This window comes from Halichoerus grypus, chromosome 12 (genome assembly GCF_964656455.1).
Source record: "Halichoerus grypus chromosome 12, mHalGry1.hap1.1, whole genome shotgun sequence".
NCBI classification, from domain to species: Eukaryota; Metazoa; Chordata; class Mammalia; order Carnivora; family Phocidae; genus Halichoerus; species Halichoerus grypus.
In genome coordinates this window covers 38166557-38185529 of record NC_135723.1, presented here as the reverse complement: position 1 = coordinate 38185529, position 18973 = coordinate 38166557, and the positions used below count along the sequence as shown (strand labels likewise).

Genomic DNA, 18973 nt, shown 5'->3' with positions numbered 1-18973 from the left:
TAGCAAGATCATCTCATACCTTAAGACTTGATTGGCAAAGACATGGTCCATGACCAGTAGTTATAGCAGGTTTCCTTATTAGCACCATATCAAGTCTCTTGCTTCCTATTTTTACTGTTTGTGGATATTCTTCAAGTTCAAGGAACCTCAACTGATTTATAGGCCCAGCAGCAAGGAGGAAAACTGTAAAGATGGCCCTTTAAAAAAGAATTTCTAAAGTCCTGTCCTAGAGAGTTACTGGGTAATGCTGTGGAGCATTATTTGCTTTTCAGACTGGGATGTACGGACTCCAGTGTCAGCCCTGTAACACATTTGTATCCCATTGCACAAAGACAAGAAGTAATAATGGGGGACATTAGCATATAAACCAATTCACCACAAGGAATTTTATAAATTTTTCTTAAATTTTTTTTTTTTTTTGGCAGGTGAAATGTTGAATAGTTTCCTCTTTACATGTATAAAGAATGTGAAAATAGAAACTAGGATGAGGCACAGTCAGAAAGATGATTCCAGCTTGTCAGTGATGATGAGCTCATCTACCCCACAGTCTTCATAGCTCCCATCTGGCAGGTAGCAGCGGATGATGATGGGGACCTTTCAGGCCTTGAGCTCTTTCATGGTGATGAACAAGGAATCTGTCTCCCCCTCCAGCTCAACCATCACAGGGGCACACATCACTATCTGGAGGGCTCAGGTGTGCAGCATGCAGGCTCACTCATACTTGGTCAAATATGGTGTGGTGATTTGTTTCTGGCTGGCCTGTGGTTCTCTTCAGAGGGGAGGATCTCCAGAGACTGAGGATCTCAGTCTCTAAGCAAGGACATAAGATGTGTATTCAGCCTACTGACAGTTCCTGGAATTCTGATATATGCACTAAAACTTGCAAGCAATTCAGTCCCAGTCAATTTCACACTTTCTTTTTCTAAGATACTCTTTCTCTTCATTCTTTATTTCTTTGTTAAATTTGTCTTGTCTTTGTTTTTCTACAACTTGACTATAATATGCTTAAGAATGATTTTCTTTGTATTTATCCTGCTTGGAGATTGCTGATCTTCCTGAAGCTGACGTATTTCTCAAACTTGGGAAAATCTTGGCATTATTTTTTCAAAATTTTTTTTTCTATACCATTCTCTTCATTCTTCTCCTCTAAGGCTATAAAGACTATCAAGATACTTGGTATGTCCTACAAGTCACAGATGATCTGTTAATTCTTTTAACCTTTTCCCTCTGTGTTTTACATTGTAGATATTTTTTATTAATCTATCTTTAAGGTCATTGATCTTTTTCACTGCTGTGTCCAAACTGCCAACAAGCACACCCGGTAAGTTTTTTTTATTTCATATATTGTGCATTTTAACTCTAGAATTTCTTCTTTAAAAATTTTTCCTCTCCTGAGCTTCTGCATCTGCATTCTTGTTACATTCATTTTTCCTTTAAGTCCTTAAACATATTTGTAAATATTCTTTTAAAGTCCTTGTCTGCTATGTCTAACACCTGGGTCATTCGAGGTCCCTTTTTATTGACTGCCTTTTACTCTTTTTTTTTTTAAGATTTTATTTATTTGACAGAAAGAGAGAGAGAGCGAGAGCACAAGCAGGGGGAGCAGCAGGCAGAGGGAGAAGCAGACTCCCCACTGAGCAGGGAGCCTGATGTGGGGCTGGATCCCAGGACTCCGGGATCATGACCTGAGCCGAAGGCAGACATTTAACCGACTGAGCCACCCAGGTGCCCTGACCGCCTTTTACTCTTGATTACAGGTCAGAGTGTCTGCTTCTTCACATGTCTGGTAATTTTTATTGTATGCTAGACACTGTAGATTTCATACAGTAGGGAGTCAGGAGAATGTTGTCTTCCTTTAGAGACTGTTGAATTTTGTTATGACAGATAGTCAAATTACTGGTATATTTTCTTAATACTCTCATAGTTGGTCTTTTAATATTTTGTTAGTGTCCTTAGTGTCCTAGGATATGACCTTTCTTCAGGGCATGATATTCTTGAGGCCCCAAGTGAATGCCTGAGGTGCCCACTGGGATTTTACTCTTGTTGGGTCAGAATTCCAACATCTTCCAGACATGCATGACCACCAATATCTCTGCTCAGCTTTCAGTCTGATTGCAGACATCTTCTGGTTGGCCTGCTGATATTTCTCACTGTGCATGACATCTTAGTTCTCAGTCATCGACCTAAGCAGAAGCCCCATGCAAACTTTTGCTATTTTTGCCCTAAGTAAACCTTCCTCCTCCCTAATATCCTGTCCTGTAACTTTCAGCCAATTTAGCAGCACTAAACTCTTACTTCTGTCTCCTCATCTCTGTGAGACTACTGCTCTCCAGTTGAGCTTCACTATTCTGTGCTGAGGCCAGGAAATTGCCTTAAGACAGAAAGCCCAAGTTAACATGGGGCTAATTTCATGCACTGACTGATATCTGATAAAAGTGATGAATTTTTTACAATGACGTGGATGGAACTAGAAGTTATTATGCTAAGTGAAATAAGCCAATCAGAGAAAGACAATTATCATATGATCTCATTGATATGTGGAATTTAAGAAACAAAACAGGGGCTCATAGGGGAAGAGAGGAAAAAAATAAAACAAGATGAAATCAGAGAGGGAGACAAACCATAAGAGACTCTTAAGCATAGGAAACAAACTGAGGGTTGCTGCAGGGGAGAGGCGTGGGGGGATGGGATAAGTGGATGATGGACATTAAAGAGGGCACGTGATGTAATGAGCACTGGGTATTAATATAAGACTGATGAATCACTGACGTCTACCTCTGACACCAATAATACTTATATGTTAATTGAATCTAATAAATAAAAATTTTTTAAAAAGTGGTGAGTTTTATGGTGGTAGGGTAAGACTAAAACCAACTGCTTGCTCAGTCACAGCCCAAAGCAGATCTCTCTCTGTTATATTTGAATGCTATTGCTTTATCATGTCAACTTTGGGAGTCAGGAGCCTGACCTTAGCTTTTGATTGTTTTGTCTACAGCAAATGCACAGTCTGGGAAAAGTTAAGAACTAGAGGAACGATCTTTGTACTTAGGAATAAAGAGAAGTAGAGAATCAGATGTGAGAGAGTGCAGCAAAAATTTAATTCCTTTCACTTGCAATCACTGTCTTTTCTTTCCTTTCCTCTATAGAAAATTCTATTTTCTTCATTCAGAGATCTCTGCTGATCTCTCTGCTCTTCTATAATACCTGCACTAGAATCTTATTTCCCATATCTTGGTTTGGACTAATTTTCTACTTCTAACATGGACATCTTAGACTTTAACTATTTTGGCATTTGACCTCTGACCAGTTTACTCCAAATTTTCTTGTACAGTTAAGCTTAAACCATTTTTCAGCCCTCAGTAATGTTGCCCTGGGGGTGATGCTATGCTCATGTGTGGTCTCCTGCAGTCCTGATCCCTGACTCACTTTCTCAGAGTCTTTGTTAACATCAACTCTCTTCCTTGACCGCACTTGCCTGTAAGGTTGGACCCCCCTAAAATGATACCGTCCAATATCTGAAATGCAGCTAACTTTGGTATGTCACATGATTTTTCTGGGGCAGTCTGTGTGGCTGGGGTAGAGAAAAGGAAAATAAGCCCTTCAGATCATTCTAGTATACCCTAAAGTCTGAGGGCTATTGCTGTAGGGAAAAGTATACAAGACATAATCTTTCATTCCTTTATCTCTGCTCCCAATCCTCCATGCTAAATAGAATGTTACTTGGCTTCTTCCAGGTCATGGCTTGCTTGTTTTCTTCCATACCCCTTACTGCTTTATACTAAAACTCAAATTACTCTAAATTAGAAGGTTGTGGGAGGTTGTTAGCCTAGAATATGTAATTTTATTTACGTAAAACAATTCTATGAATGTGTACAGAATTTTTGAGAATTACAGTACTCTAACAGTCTTGAATCTCTAAAACTGTTAGCATATGCTTTATTAATGATTTCTCACTATTGGCTGTCACATAGATAAGACACCCTAAGGATGTAGACAAGTTGGTAGCACTCAAGCTGTAACTCTGCATATTTCTCTTGAATTTAGAGAAATATATCAGAATATACATGATTGAGTAAGACATTATTGTAAGGATATTCCTAAAGTTATTACTATTTACATGAAGTTAATAATTTATAAAAGTCATTACTTTATTATTAGTAACATATTGCTTACCTCAAAAATAATGTCAGGCCAGTTTAGCCTGACATCAAGGTTGAGGACCAGTCCTACAAAGCATCTTTCTAGAAAACCATACTGGTAGGTAGCATCTATGGACTTTTGCAATCTGTTATACTGCTTTTCATCTCCTTTCTGAAAGTTACTGCAGTTTGTCTAGGGAAGTGGGAAGAGGAAAATGATGTCTTTTGTCCATACTTTTGTCTATAGCAATAGTTCTCAAATGTAGGGTGTACTAGAATGACCTGAAGGGCTTGTCAAAACACAGACAGCTGGTATCCGCCCTCAGTTTCTGATTTAGTAGGTGTGAGATAGGGCCTGAGAATTTGCATTTCCATCAAAGTTCCTAGGTGATGTTGTTGAGAACCACCATCCTGAGATATTTCAGAGTCTCTTAAGCCTGAGAATCCCCTGGAACTGATTCTTATTTTAGATACTTATGAAATAATTGCTAGTGACTCAGCTTTGGCTGACCTTCTGTGGCATTGCCAAAATCACTTAATGCTTCTGTGTTTCTATATCAATGTCTGCAAGATGGAATATGTCATGTAAAGCTTAATGACGCTCAGGCTCACATGAATAGTGCTATGGATTTGCAAGTACTTATTTTAAAGTATTATTTTGCAGACTTGGAAAATTCCCCGGAGAAGTTATGGTTAAGACTCCATACAGAAATTGAAATCCCTCTTTGGCTTCAAAATCACTTACTGTGGAGCACTGGCTTATTTGGAGGAAAAAAAAAAGTCAGCTTTTTTGTTATCTCAGTCTCCATGAAGTTATAGCTAAAAATAATTTTTAAAGTTAAATTGTCGTTAAATCCTAATGCCTGTTGATGCATTTGGTCAAATTTTGCAAGATTTGAGGAACTTTTAAATTTTTATACCTACCGCCTTTAAAAATTGTTTTAAATTTTAAAAAATCAAAAGGCTATTATTAATTATTAACTGGAAAAAAGTTCGTTTCATTTGAAAACAACATATTGGTTTGATAAGAATGTCACATTACATTGAAAGCTTCTTTGGGTCAGAGTCTTACAATGCATAAATTCTATTTTATCTCCAAAGTACCAGCCTTGACAAATGTTTAGTCTGGGCATTCTGTGTCCTCAGAGTAATAATTCACTTGAGACTTAACTTTCTTATCTGATATTGGTGATAATGCAGCACCATCCACAACAAAATTGTTTAAAGCCTTAATAAGATTATACAGTGAAAATATTTTGGGACAATGTGGGTCATTAAATATTTGAAGTCCCATCCACTAAGTATATATTTAGGTCCTGTAATAATTAGACAAGTTCTCATTTAGAATTTTTAATGGATTATTGCTCTTCTTAGGGAGTAAGGGAAATCTCTATGGCAAATCAACAAAACAAAATGACAGTTAAAAAATAAAACAAAAAAGCAGTGAGTTAAGTATAGAAGAGGGGGAAAAACCTCAAAGGTGAAATTTAGGGTTGTCCAAGCAAAAGTAGGTATCAGTTTTGTGAATGAAGAATAAGTCTTGGATAAGCAGTAGGGTAGAAGAGATGAACCTGAGATTCTCATTAATTCAGGGCCCTTGAAGTGGGATAATGTGTCCTAGCTTAGTAGTAACTTCTGACTCTTAGCAGAAGTAAGTACAAATCTTCTCTGAATTTAAGTATGCCCATATTAGACACTTTGCATTCAGAATAAGTTCAACAAAATAAGTTCACAATAAAAATGTCCAAAGCAACTAGCAACTAGCCACCATGAGAGATTTGGAAGGACAGCAAATAACAGATATGTGTCCCCAAGGACTTCAAATATTAGAATTTGCAGATATGAAATATAAAACCCTAAATTTTTTTGAAAGGTAAAATATGGAATAAAAAATAAGCAAGAAACAAGAATATATAAAAATAGCCAGGCATATTTGAAAATCATCCAAATAGAGCCTCCAAATATAAAAAATGTAAATGCTGAAATTAAGAGCTCAATAGATGTCTTAACCAAAGTTAATGTCACTGAAGAGAGACTGAACTATAAATCTAAATAAGCACCCCAAAAAGCAGCACAGAAAGAGGAGGAGATGGAATATGAAAGTTCCATAATTATGGAAGCTAGAAGGAAAAAAAAACTAAGATGCATCTAAATTGAGGAAATAGGTAAAAACATAATGGCTAAAAAAATTCATACCTGATAAAATACAGAAATCTACAACATAGGAATCCCATTTTATTCCAGGCAGATAAATAAAAAATAAATCCATATAGAGTAAATTTTTTGCAATATGGTAGAATATTTGTAACAAAGAAAGGATCTTGATAATAGCCAGAAAGAGAATACATATTACACATGAAAGAGTAACAATTATACTAATAGCAAACTTTTTTATAGCAATAATAGATGCCAAAAGATAGTAGAGGAGTATCTTCAATATGTGGGAAGAAACTATATTTACCAAAACTAGGTTTTAAAAACAAGAGTACAGGATGCCTGGTTGGCTCAGTGGTTTAAGTGTCCAACTCTTGGTTTCAGCTTAGGTCATGATCCTGGCATTGTGGATCGAGCCCTGTGTTGGTTTCTGCACTCAGTGCACAGTCTGCTTCAGATTCTCTCTCCCACTCTCTCTCTTTCTCTCTCTCAAATGAATAAGTAAAATTTAAAAATAAAGTAAAATTAAATTAAAATAAAAACAAGAGTAAAATGAAGGTATTTAAAATAAAGAAACCCTGGTAGAATATACCATTAAAAGACCTTCACTTTTAGTTAAAGGCTATATTTTAGAAAAAAAAAAAAAAGCCTGAATTGGAAGAAAAAAAATGAGTGAAGAAAGAAGAGCTATTTAAGAAATCTAAAAAAAACAATAGAAAGACAAAAAAACTAGATAAAAATAACCTGCATAGGGGTGCCTGAGGTGCTCAGTCGTTAAGCATCTGCCTTCGGCTCAGGTCATGATCCCAGGGTGCTGGGATCGAGCCCCGCATCAGGCTCCCTGCTCAGCGGGAAGCCTGCTTCTCCCTCTCCCATTCCCCCTGCTTATGTTCCCTCTCTCGCTGTGTCTCTCTCTGTCAAATAAATAAATAAAATCTTTTAAAAAATTATTTAAAAAATAACATTTTTATTTATACATATTTATTTATATTATGTATATATTTATACAAAATATTAATTTTAATGACAACCTAATTTGGGAGTTAAAAAGATATAACTAAACTAGTATAAAACAATGGTATGTTGGGAAGAAGTGATTAAAATCAAATTATTCTGAATTTCTTGTTTGTTTTTTTGAAAGGATAAGATATTAACTTTAGACTTTGTTTAATATTTAGGGTAAAATTTTAGGAATATTTATCAAAAAATAGAAAGGAACATACAACCCCCAAACAAATAGGGGGAGGTATTACAATGAGAAAAAGCAAATAAACAAACCAACTGAATCTCAATTATGACATCTTTCCTAAAGGAAAAGGAGATAATAGTGGGACAAATAAGAAGCACAAAGTTAAAATAGTAGAAACAACAAAAAAAGCATATCAATAAGAATATATTATTTAGTTATTGCCACAAATTTCTTAGTAACAAATCCTTTAACCACTCAGTGAATTAACACAGAAGCATCCATGCTCATGGGTCTTTAGATGGATTGAGGATTGGTAATCAAGGTGTGCCTGAGCTAATTGGTTTGGATCTGCTCCATATGTCTCTCATCCCCCTCCAAAACCAGCTGGCTAACCTAGGGATGTTTTCCTCATGGCTACAGCAGAGAAACATACAAGCATAATTCATTCATATGCTGCATTAAGCCTACTACATCCTATTTGCCAAATCAAGTCCCATGGCCAATGCCAAAATCGATGGAATGGGCACTATTATGTGAAGGTAACAACATAAATATTTATAAACAACAATCAGATACCAAGAACAATACATGTAATTACATTAAATTCACAAGTTATTTATATCATAAATAAATAAAAATGTAATGATTTTCCCAGTTACAGCAATTTAACTACTACCAGTTAAAAGAGATTATCAGATTAAATTTAAGAGAAACATAGAAACCTGGAGAGACTGACCATAAAAGAATGGAAAGAATTGGCACCAAAAGCACAGGCAACAAAAGCAAAACTAAACAAGTGGGACTCCATCAAACTAAAAAGCTTCTGCACAGCAAAGGAAACCATCAACAAAATGAAAAGACAACTTACTGAATAGGAGAAAATATTTGCAAATCATGTATCTGATAAAGGTTGATATCCAAAATATATAAGGAGTCCACAAAACTCAGTAGCAAATCATCATCATCATAAAAATACACTTAAAAATTGGTCAGAGGATTTTCAGAGAAGAAATACAGATGGCCAAGTACGTGGAAAGATGCTAAACATCACTAATCATTAAGGAAATTCAAGTAAAAATCCCAATGAGATATCACCTCATACCTATTAGAATGGCTTTTATTAAAAAAAAAAAAAAAAAAAACCCACAAAATAGTAAGTGTTGACAACTCAAAAAAAAAAAAAAAAAAAGAATGGAAAGAAAGATAACCAGGAACGTGCTAAACAAAATAAAACAAGAAGTTGTGAATGATTACTTTTGGGAGTACAGAGGGATAGTGATTGATAGGGAACACCAAGGGGCTTCTGGAGAACTGGTAATATTCTGTTGCTCAATTTGGTGAACTAAAATAAAGCACGAAAAAAGCAAGGAAGCAAGCAAGGTACAGTAGCTTGGGTGGCTCAGTTGGTTAAACAACCAACTTGATTTTGGCTCAGGTCATGGTCTCAGGGTCATGAGATCAAGCCCCATGTCAGGCTCTGTGCTCTGTGAGGAGTCTGCTTGAGATTCTTTTTCTCTCCATGTGACCCTCTCCCTGCTTGTGCTCTCTCTCTAAAATAAATAATAAATCTTTTTAAAAATGGAGTAAAAATAAAATGTAAAGCACAAAGCATTATTGAGGATAAAGTAGATCCCTATAGAACTGTAAAAAGTTCAATTCACCAGAAAAATATAACAATTCTAAACTTGTATGGATCTGTCTAAAGAGCACTAAAATACATAAAAGCAGAACATGACAGAACTACAAGGGAAATTTACAAATCCACAAATTCCCCTTATCTTTGGTTATTTTTAGGACAAGCAGAAGAAAAAATGTAACAATATGGAGCATTTGAACAAAACATCAGCAAGTTTGATTTAATGGGCATGCATGGAACTATATTGCCAATAATTAGAGAATACATATTCTTCTGCATTACACATGAAGCTTTACATACTAGGTCTTTATGCATTTCAAAGGACAGTATCATATAGATTTCAATACTATTAAGATAGAGATCATACATTAAAGGATAAAATTTACAATCATCATCTCTTTGGAAAATAACAAATACCTAGAATAGAATAATAATAAAACTACCACATAATAAAACAAAGAATAATGAATAGTTTGAAGGTGATGTCTATATATATGAATACAGCTTTTAATGCTAAAAACAGAAAAAAGGAAAGGCTGAAAATTAATTTGCTGATTATTAAACTTAAGATTTTAGAAACAAATCAAAATAAATCTGAAGTATAAAAATTAGATAATAAGTAAGAGAAATTAATGAAATAGAAAGCAGATACAATGAAGAGAATCAACAAAGAAAAAAGTTATTTTTTTAAATTTTTTTAAAAGATTTTCTTTATTGGGGCGCCTGGGTGGCTCAGTCGTTAAGCGTCTGCCTTCGGCTCAGGTCATGATCCCAGGGTCCTGCGATCGAGCCCCACATCAGGCTCCCTGCTCAGCGGGAAGCCTGCTTCTCCCTCTCCCACCTCCCCTGCTTGTGTTCCCTCTCTCGCTGTGTCTCTCTCTGTCAAATAAATAAATAAAATCTTAAAAAAAAGAAAAAAAAAAAAAGATTTTCTTTATTTATTTGGCAGAGAGAGAGAGCACAAGCCGGCAGAGCAGCAGGGAGAGAGAAAAGGAGAAGCAGGCTCACCGTGGAGCAGGGAGCCCCATGTGGGGCTTGATCCCAGGACCCTAGAATCATGACCTGAGTTAAAGGCAGATGCTTTACCAACTGAGCCACCCAGGTGCCCCAAAAGTTAGTTATTTTAAAAGACTAGTAATAAAGACGAACCTGTGGTAGAATTTATCAAGCCAAAGACAAGACACAAGAGTGATAATTTTTTATCAAAAATTTCACTGAAACATAGATGAAATGAATAGATTTATAGAAAACTATAACTTATGGAAACTAACTCAATAAGAAATAGAAATCCAGATCAGTAACTAAAAATTGCCCCACACTGAAAATAGCAAGCCCAATTTTATCAATAAATTCTTTAAATTTTTAAGGAAAACAGGTAATTCTAAACTTACACAAATTCTTCCAGATAATAAACAAAGAGGAAAAATCTCCATGACTTATTTTCTAATGCAAGTATAATCCTTCTACCAAACACAGATAAGGACTGTATGTGAAAGGCAAATTATAGATCAATCTTACTCATGAACATTAAAGCCAAAATGAAAAACACAGTATTATTAAACCAAATCCAATGGTTTTTATAAAAATGATAATATATCATGATCAAATTGAACTTATCCCAGGAATATAAAGGTGTTTTAACATTATAAAATCAATTAATATGTTTCATCACATTTGCAGATTAAAAGACAAATACCATTTGATCATCTCAGTTGAAGCAGAAAATCATTTCATATAATTGAACATCCATTCATGATTATCACCCTTTCCAACCTAGCAACATAAATATTTATCAAGAGTTTACAGCAAACATTCTTAATGATGAATTCTGGAAATATTCTTTTTAAAATTAGGAACAAGACAAAGATTTCTATCACCCCTCCTTTTTTTTTTTTTCATCATTGCATTGGAGTTTCTGGCCAGTGAAATTTAAGAACAAGAAATAAATGTAACTTTTGGAAAGAAAGAAACAAACCTGTTATCTACAAATAACATAATTGTTTGTATAGAAAATCTAAACAAGTGTAGAGATAGTTTATTATAATTAATAAGAAAAATTAGGAAAGTGACTGGATATGAGATCAAATAAAAAATCAACTGCGTTTCTAAACACCAGCAACAAATAGAGAAAGCAACTTAAAAAAGAAACTATTTTCAATATAAACACATAAAGTATTCAGGAATAAGTGCAACAATTATATTGTTGGTGAAATGTTAGTATGGAGAAAATTATAAAACATTATCGAAAGACATAAAAAAATAAAAAAATAAATGCAGAAATATCCTCATATTCAGGGTTAGGAAGAATCAATATTGCTAAGATGTCAATTTTCTCTAAATTAAATGAAAGTTTCAGGGCGAATCCAATCGAACTCCCAAAAGGGGTTTTTGAGGAACCTGACTAGCTTATGATAATATTTGAATAGAAGATCAAGGGGTCAAGAAGAGTCAGGATACTCCTGATGAATAAGAATAAGGTTAAGAGAATTGCCCTCCCAGCTACCAGATCTATTAAGCTAAGCTAATTAAGAGAGTGTGGTATTTGTGCAAGGGTAAAAATTGATCAGTGGAATAGCCAGCCTAGAAATAGATCTCATACATGGAAATAAGATAGATAACCGAGCTGGAGTCTTACAAATGTAATAGTGATAATTATTTATCTATAGAGGGGGGGGAAGAAGAAATTAGAATACTCTCTCATAACATACACAAAAATTATTTCCAGATGAACTAAATATATTAAGAAAGGTAAAATTTTACAAATAAGAGAAAAAGATTTAAAAGTATATCTTTATGATTTCAGGGTAGAAAAGTTTTCTTAAACAAAATGCAAAAAGGATTAACTACATGAGAAAAGTTTAGTAAATTTAACTGTAGAGGGCGCCTGGGTGGCTCAGTTGGTTAAGCGACTGCCTTCGGCTCAGGTCATGATCCTGGAGTCCTGGGATTGAGTCCCACATCGGGCTCCCTGCTCAGCAAGGAGTCTGCTTCTCCCTCTCCCGCTCCCCCCTCTTGTGCTCTCTCTCTCTCTCACTCTCTCTCTCAAATAAATAAATAAAATCTTTAAAAAAAAAAAAATTAACTGTAGACACAAGGTCCTTTACCTGTGCAAAATCCAGATAGCTATGAAATACAAAAGTTTATTTATTTATTTTTTAGAGAGGGAGGGGGATGGGGCAGAGGTTGAGAGAGAATCTTAAGCACAGCATGGGACACACTGAGCCACCCAGGTGCCCCATGAAAGTTAATTTTCATATGCAACTTTATTATTTGGTGACAAAAAAACAGATACAAGTCTATTTGTGGTGTTTCTTTGTAAGAGATGTAAATATTTACCCATTTTGCCTTGGATATACTAATGAGCTTGACTACAGAATTCTCTCCAGACTCTGTTGAGAGTGTTCATAATACAGAGAATATTACCTATGTGATCTTTCTGGGGAAAAAAATCCGAATCTGAAACAGATCTGATTCTAAGGGTTTTCAAATAAGGGACTATAGTCCTGAACATAAAGAATCAGAAACACATACTTCAGGATAGAAGTTACTTCTGGGCTATGATGGGGAGGCAAGAGATGGGATATGAAAGGACCACAAGTACTTTGAACACGATATAGGGATAGGTAATATTCAAGTAAAGGGGTTGGGGGTGGGTCATGATTTAATTTGCTTCACAATTTATGTGTATATGTGTGTGTGTGTGTGTGTGTATTTAGTATGTTATAGTAAACAATACATGGTTAGAAGATGTTTTAATTCTTCTTTCTTCTGTTTTCATTTTTTTAAACAGATTATTTTCTCCCTCACAAAACTGATTTCATGGTTCACCAATAAGCCATAAGCTACTTTCTAAAAAGCTGAACAACCTTCGCCCATGTGCACTGGGAGTCCTGAACAATGATGTCAACTGTCTTTATTCTTAAGCGCTAAAGTGGTTGATGCTTAGTGGATGGGTTTTCTTCATGTTATAGAACAATTTGAATTGGACCTGTTGGAAAGAAAATCTTCCTCCTTGTCACTCTGAAGGTTTTGATTTATTTCTTCTTTTTTCAGATGTGGACTGATTCTCCTGTAGATAACCTCACTTCTTTCCTAGCACGGCCCTGACTATCACGCCCCCTGGGTTGTGAATTTAACGCCCTTACAGAGAACAGGCACCGCAAAGCACACATTCTTGCTAAGAGGCAGGAGAGCCGTCAGGGTGGCAAGTGTGCTGGAGTTTGACAACCTTGATTCCCGCCTCAGGCAGTCTTCCTCAAGGTTCCGGCACTTAGGCTGGGAGCGGGGTGTTTAAACAGACAGCATCTGCCACCGCAGCCGGCCCTCCTGCTGCCTCTCAACGGGGAGGACATTCATCTCCCTTGGATCTCCTGTGCATTAATTTAGCAAAACAGTCTTCCTGCTGGTAAGCCAAAGTAATCAGAACACACAGGAGATAAGACTTCAAAAAGACAGTTTGGAGCCATTGGAACAACTCTACGTTTCTCTGATTGAGACTTTGGGGCACATGCTTTGGGCATATGCACTGAACATGTGTAGACACCCCTTTGGAAGTTGGGGTTTTTGCCCAGATCATCAGGGATTGTATTTATCTGAGGACTCTCCAGCCACCAGTTTGAAAAGCAGACGGGAGTTTCCACATGACAGGCCCTTAGGGCAGCGGAGATTCCACAAGATGGGGATATTCTCAAAGGAAAGTAGAGTAGCCCTCTACAAGGGAAAACCACTATGTCCTTAGCTCGAAGCAACTAGTATTGTTTCTTTTCTCCAAAGGAAGGACATCACACAGTGGATGCTCTTCAGTTTATTTACAGGCTTACTATAGGAAATAAAGCATTACTAACATGAAATCTAACACTTTGTCCAGTTTTGCTCTGAAAGGTCAACATATTTTATATAATTTGTAATAATCTGCTTTGTTAAAAACATTTACAGTTAAATTTTCATTTTAAAAATTACTTCAATAAACTGAATGATGAAAATGAAATAGAAAATGAAATAGAAATAAAATCATATATCATGAAAGAACGACTAAATTTTTTTAACCTCCTAATCACCAACTAATAAGGTCTCTAGCCTCTATGGAGCTTAATGTATTTTATTTATATTTATATAATTTTATATCATTATTTCATGTATGCTTCTATGGGTTCTTCTTTTTATTTATCAAAATCACATAAGATCTTTGAAATATTTTTAAGGACATATTAGTAGAGGTCCAGATTCTCTAGTTTCAAATCCCAGAAGTTCTACTTACTAAACTATACAACCTTGATCAAATTACTTAATATTTTTGAAGTTTTCTCATTTGTAAAATAGAATATCATAAAAGGCATTTGATTCCATAGTATTGTCATGGGAATTAAATAGGCTAACCCATATACAGTGCTTAGAACTACCTGTTTGGTACATAACTAGATCCTCAGTATCTATCATCTATTATTATTATTTTCCCATAATTACAGCACTTAAAAATGAAAATGCTTCATATTATTCCATGATGCCACACTCTTCATTTGCTGATGAAATATAGCTTTGTGGAAGTGTCTTGCAATAAGAAATTCAGGCCTATTTCTTTAAAACCTAGTTTTAAATAACCAGCGGAATGAAGCCACAAAGTAAATAATGCTATTAAAGTTTCCTTCGTGATTTATCACTTCATTTATCAGCAGTTGCCTTCGATCTTTGCCTGTATGGTTTTGAAGAACCTTGAATTTGTATTTGGGATCATAGAATATTAACAGAAGTAACATTTTATTCTGGTCTAGTTGAGTGGGTACAGTTCTGCTCCCAACCCAACCCCAACATTAAATGGAACAGCTTTTAATAGTTAAGCTTCTGGGAAATTTTCATTTGAATGAACAGCATCTCATCAACTGAAACAATAAAAACTTTTGAAAACTGCACACTTAGTTTACTCATCTCATTTATTAGAAGAGAGAACTGAGATGTTGCAAGGTGACATGGCTTATTGGCTGAAGGAGATGTGCCCTCCCTAGAAGGTATAGAACAAAAAGGAACTAAAAATTATTTGTAGGGTTTTTTTTGTTCTTTGTTTTGAATACTTATGAAATCCCAAGCTATGTGCATTTTTTCTAATGTTTCTGCAAATTGTAAAGAAGAAATAGATTGATTTTTAAATGGAATTTTTCTCTTTGTGATATTTAATATTTATCTTGTATATGTTATGTCTTTCTATGGATTATTTTGTTTACTCTTTGAACAACTTTCTATATAGGTTTTTTTTAAAGATTTTATTTATTTATTTGAGCGAGAACAAGAGAGAGGGAGAGCGCAAGAACACAAGCAGGGGAGGGGGGTAGGAGCAGAGGGAGAGGGAGAAGCAGACTCCCCGCTGAGCAGGAAGCCTGATGCAGGGCTCAGTCCTAAGACTCAGGGATCATGACCTAAACTGAAGGCAGATGCTTAATCGAATGAGCCACCCAGGTGCCCCTAGGTTTTTTGTTTTTTTTTTTAAGTTCTCATTTACAGATGAGGAATGTGAAGTCCAGGATCATCCAGTTAAAGGTGGAGTTGTGATTCAAAGCCAGCCTGTCAGGCTGCAAAATATATGCTCTTTATCAATTCTGTACTAAGAGAAAGACCACGTAGGTCTTACCACCTATGTCATTAGTAATGAAATTATATTGGAATCTTCTGATGGTTCATTAATCATAATCCAAAATTATTAGGATTATAATGAAGACAAAAACATGCAGTGAGAAACAAGTCATTGAAAAAAATATATAATGTAAGATATAAAACATTTCACTCATAGGAATAATCAGTGATAGGAATTTCAGGCATTACATTGTCCTAGTGGGAAAAGCTCTTTTGAGTCCTCTTTACATCCTATCACTGAAGCTATTGCTTACTCCATTCCACTTCCTAGTGTATGACTAGCCAAATACCATCTAAACCAGATGTTTGCAGGAAAGCCTTGGTAAAATGCCCCTTTATAGGTCTAAGGTTTCTAACACTTGCCATCCCATTAATGATTTTTTTTTTCTCTCCCTGGAAACAAATGGAATTAACAAATGGTAATTTCATCTATGGCTCTAGAATTAGTCACACTAAGATTATTGTGCATATTTCCCAGAAGATATATTTTACATCTTATAACAAATGAACCATTTAATTCTTAAGATTTTCCAGGGAGAAGTTTCTCAAGTTGCATCTTGCTGTTTAATGTTATTAGAGAAAAGAGAGGCCTAACTATTGCATCCATTCCATAAAAGATAATAGAATTTTGAGGTTAACAGAGTGATTCATTTCTGACCTATGAAATTGGGACCAGCCTTTTTGAAGTAGTCAGAAGGTGTAGGCAAAATACATTGTCTGCAACCACCTGTCCCCCCATCTGCCAAAAATGGGCGTGGGGGAGTTAAGACCTATTCAAGCTCTTGTCATCTTGAGCACTTGGTAATTGTGAAAAGCCCTACCTAACTCCTTCCCTCATCACTACTTCGTGATAATCACTGTCCCCCACAGCCCTGTCTCCCCATCATATAGAAAATACTACTTTCTTTTACATGAATATTTCTTCAGTTCTTACAAGTTACTTAAAGCACCGAAGTTAGTATATCCCTGTTACATTCTGGTAGCCCTTTGATTTTTAAAAAAGGGAAAACGTTTCTATTACACAAATAGATAATGAATACTCAATTGGACATAGAATTAGCAGACTAAATGATCTACTGGTCATCAAACATACATCCAGACTTGGGAGGCAATCCAGCCTTGAAGTTTTGGAGCCGAGTCACACTGTTTTGCATTGTACCGTCAAAAGAAGGGATTAAGAACTCCATGCAGATAATACAGGAAGTGGGATAGGGGACTACAGAATACCAGAATTCAGAATGCCTCTTGCTGAATTATGTCTCAGAATTTTTCTCAATTCTTGAAATCTCTTCTGAGTCTCCTGTCTATCCAAAATACTAAAGTCCAAGGGCTGCACCAATTGTACAAATTTCCTTGGATATGGCAAATGAGTCTTTCTCTCTTATTAGGACTAGATTATAGTCAGTGACATGACTTTTCTCCACAGCTGAGAACATTGCCGTAGTATGTTTACTAAGCAATTGGGCTGCCAGTTATAGAAGTTGTTAGACTTTATTAAGAGAGAGGACATAACAGGTGATGGCAATTAATACTAATCTTTAATTTGCCATTAATACTAATCTTTGATGGTCTTTAGGAAATGGTTAATTTTTGTAGGAAACAAATGCAGTTCTTAACTTTAATATTCCTTATGTTTGGAAAGATAAATATAGTTTCAGTTTTCAAAGTTCAGCTAGAAATAGACTATACTAGGAATTTTCAAAAGTTTGTCAAACTCAATTTCCTCTAGGGAACACTGCCGTAACTTCATCCCATATTTAAATAGTAAGCAGATTATAAAAAAATAACGGTAGATTATAAAATCTTTTTTGTGATAGCATGCAATTGCTGCCCATTTTGGCCTACCTAGAGGAAAATTGCCATTCGGTAACAAAAGAGGAGCCGTTTATCTGGTTTACTCATAGCAGGCACTGGAATCATAACTACAGTGATGATTGAAATCAGGTGCTTGAATATCATCTATAATAAGATCCAAGGGTTCTTCTATTATGAACTTCATCAAGATAACTAAATGAGATTGGCTGAACTAGCACTGAACAATGAACCCTATGCAAGTTGTACACATTTAATGTGCAACATAACAAATAATATACAGTGGAGCTCTGATAGTAACTTTCAGTCATTTCTCAATAAGAATTCATAAAATCATAGCCAGATAAGGGCAAGACACATATTGTCCTCATTTCATCTTCTTTCCAATTTATCTGTTTCCCTCCTTGCTCATATGCTTCAATCTCCTCTATCAGGCAGTGGAATTGTACCTCCATGGATACGAACGCATCTGTTTTGTTTGCTCTTGCACCCAAGGCAGCTAGCACAGTATTTGGCACTTGTTAAGTTTTCAATAGGCAAGTCTCAATGAACAGACAAATCTCTTCCTTAGACCCTAATGGGCACACCCTACTTACTGTTTTTCTGGTAGTATAATCCCTATTGCTACAGCCCCAGGGTCCTCTCTGTTTACTTTGCATGTTCCTTAGCTGATACCGATACCTGCTGAGGTGGTGGGGAGATTTTTAAAAGTGAATTATTCCTGTTTATTTAAAAAAGTAACACTATTTGACAATAATACTACTTTTTGAAGAACATTTTGAAAATATGCCAAAGTATATTGAAGAAAATAAATATCCCCCATGATTTTACTGCTCACACTTAAACATTTAGTACTTTGGGGATTTTCCTTTCTGACACCTTATGTGCATATATGTAATAACATATCTTTTATTAAGCAAATATCATAACTATAGCAGTTGATTTTTGAATTCAATATTATATATGACATTTTCCTAAGTTGTTAAATATTCTCCAAATAAATGGCTTTCTAACAACTGACTTTGGCCTTTTATATTTATCATTTGCATTTTCATAATTATTTCATAATTATTTTAACCACTCTCTATTTGTTCCACTTGTTTTCCTTGCTATTTTAAACCATGCCTTAACTAGAATCTCTGTACTTTTACTTCTGTATTCCTCCTACAACCCTTCCTCAGGATAAATTCCAGAAACGGAAATTCTGAGTTAAAGTCTAAGAATATTTTAAAGTCTCTAGATGCATACTGCTACACTTCTTCCCAGAAAAACAGTCCCAATTTCTGCTGGTTGGTGGCTTATCTTCCACATGAAGATGGGCTGGTAGGTAGAGCTGGAAAAACAAAAGCATCCCCCACAGCACAGGATTTATGAAACCCAGCTTGTTACCTACGTCCTTCTCACGTGCTGTCTCTGTTTGCA

General features: G+C 35.5%; 1 pseudogene; it reads right to left on the bottom strand.

Moving 5' to 3' along the window:
* Window positions 1-495: 495 nt before the first annotated feature.
* Window positions 496-16893, bottom strand: LOC144379703 (DNA-directed RNA polymerases I, II, and III subunit RPABC2-like; annotated as a pseudogene).
* Window positions 16894-18973: the final 2080 nt, after the last annotated feature.